Source organism: Echinops telfairi, unplaced genomic scaffold, assembly GCF_000313985.2.
Source record: "Echinops telfairi isolate 266 unplaced genomic scaffold, ASM31398v2 ScPeMD7_9;HRSCAF=40, whole genome shotgun sequence".
NCBI lineage: Eukaryota > Metazoa > Chordata > Mammalia > Afrosoricida > Tenrecidae > Echinops > Echinops telfairi.
Window position 1 is genome coordinate 66,787,477 of NW_022103906.1, and position 2,749 is coordinate 66,790,225.

Genomic DNA, 2,749 nt, shown 5'->3' on the forward strand with positions numbered 1-2,749 from the left:
ACTCGCACAGGGAAAGTACCCAAACATGAGAAAATGTGCCACCTCCTTGACTGCATTATTCGGCTCTATTTTGTAATGTGAGTCGGCCTTTTCCCACATAAAGATCATTAAGTCCAAGTATTGTTCCACCATGACTGATGATCATTTGGAAGTGTGCTTGAGGCTGGCTGTCAGCAGCTACTTTCTGAACTATGCATCCCTGGCTCCTTCCATTCAGTGCAAGGATCAGAGTAAACCCAGGTAATGATGAAAAATGTACATAGTTAATTGTATTGTGTTGTGAAATATGGACTCATGTGGTTATGCAAGGTATATAAACATACATTGTACATATAAAGAATTCTCAATGCATTTATGAATGTAATAAATAAAAATAAATCTGTGTTGCATTTTTGTAGTTGGCAGATCATTATGACTTGATCATTTTATAAGTAGCTCACATGGTGAAAACGTGTGAGCACCCCTGATTTACATACAATGCATTAGTTCTCTTTTGTTTTATTTTTAATTAAGTGATTAATTTATTGAAAGGAATGTGGGATTACATCTTGTATAATTCTTCTTCTTCCCCAAAGTTAAATACTCATGTGTTAATGTCTTAAGTCAAAATAAACAAATGTTAGCCGATCTCTTTGTCATAGATAGAACTATGTTTCCACCAAATATGTCTCACTTGGTTGGGCCATGAGTTTCAGTGGTTTGGCAGCTGTGTAATGATGTGATTTGGCAATTATTTAATAATGTAATCAGTTTCACAATGTGATCTGATATGATCTGCCAACATATTGTAAGGAGATTTTGATCCTATGTAAAGGTGGTTTTCCTGGGGTATAGCCTACATCACCTTTTATCTCTTTTAAGGTAAAATAAGAGCGAAGTGAACAGAGAAGGGACTTCAGCACCACCACGAAGGAAGAGCTGCGAGTGGTCACTACACTGAGAATTCCTCGACTGGGGAAGAGCAATGCTGAGATATGTGAAGACTTCCAAGGGACATCGGGCCAATTGATATTGAAAATTGATGAAGACTTCCCTCCAGATCCCACTCAGGAATAAAGCCTTCTTGTTGAGCAGGGTCTCTGAATTTGGAGTTCAAACCTATGAGAGAATAAAGTTCTTTATGTTACAGTCTTACAATTGTGGTATTTCTGTTATAGCAGCACTAGGTTACCAAGACATCTATCAAAGTTTTGCCATGAGAGGCAGTCAATATAGCAATATATCATGTATAGCTTGTGTTTCAATGAAAACTCAAAGTCATCTACCTTGATGAACAGTACATAACTACAAAGTTATTCCAAGATAGATCAGAAAAATTGGTTACTATTTTCTAGAGGATCTTATATAACTTGGAAATTCTGTAAATTGAAATTTTCAGAGGAGTGTATCTTGGAAAATGAGGTTATAAAAAAAATGTGAGGCAGGAGGAGGTGAGGCAATGTGAGAAACACATCTCTGGATGCTGGATGCTGTTGCGTGTCCCAGCGTTGATCTAACTTATAATGACCTGATAGGACAGAGAACTTCCTAGACTGACATTTTAAGGGAGCATCTCATCATGTGTTTTCTTTGTGGAGCAACGTCAGGGTTTAAAACACACACACACACACACACACACACACACACACACACACACACACACACACACATTAGCTAACAGTTGAGCACTTAAGCATTGTACCACCAAAACTACTTTCTAAATGCCGAGTAGTTAAGGATTGAAGGCTTCAATGTAAAGAAATCTAAAATACTTACAATTAGATCAATTGGCAACATCATGATAAAAGGAGAAAAGTTTTAAGTTGCCAAGGATTTTATCTTGCATGGATCCACAATCAATGCTCATGAAATAGCAGTCAAGAGATCAAAAGACTCATTAGGTAAATCTGCACAAGATCTATTTAGAGTATTGAAAAGCACAAATACTACATTGAGGAATAAAGAGCTCTTGACCCAAGCCATGGGATTTTCATTGCTTCAAAAGCATGTGAAAGTTGGGCAGTGAATAAGGAAATAGAAGAATAATCAACTCATTTGAAATGTGGGCTGGCAAATGGTATAAATTTTGTGTAAAAGGACAAACAGATCTGTCTTTGAAGAAGAACGATCAGAGTACTCTTTAGAGGCAAGGATGGCAAGACTTCATTTGACATACTCTGGACAGATTGTCAGTCCCTGGAGAAGGACATCATGCTGGGATAGCGCAGGGACAGAGCACAAAAGGAAGGCTCTCCACAGACTGTACTGACAGTAGCTACAACAATGGCTCAGGAGCGTTTGTGAAAGCAGGACTTCACAGTTCTGTTGTTCATGGGTCAGAACCAGCAGTTTTGTTGCTATGAGTCAAAACCAACTTGATGATGCCTAACAACGATAATAACAAAACCAAACCACAACTAGATGATGACTAACAAGAAGAAAACAAAACAATAAAACAAAACAGCAAAATCATGCTGAGCTCATGCTAGTAAATCTCAGCCCATAGACTAGCAGTGTCCCTAATTTCAGGTGTCCTCAGCTCCACTGACAATATCATTAGCCCCCTTTTGACAATCTCTTTGAGAATCATGATTGTTCCTCCCTAGGCATAAACTTTACAAAATAACTAACCAACCACAGATAAACACAGCTAGCTGCTAAAAAAAAAAAAGGCAGCCCATAGGTCCTAATTCTGTGTCTATATTCTCTTGTTCTTCTCTTGAGATTTCCTTGATTTTGTGCACTTATGTGTCCCTATGAGATATGCTTT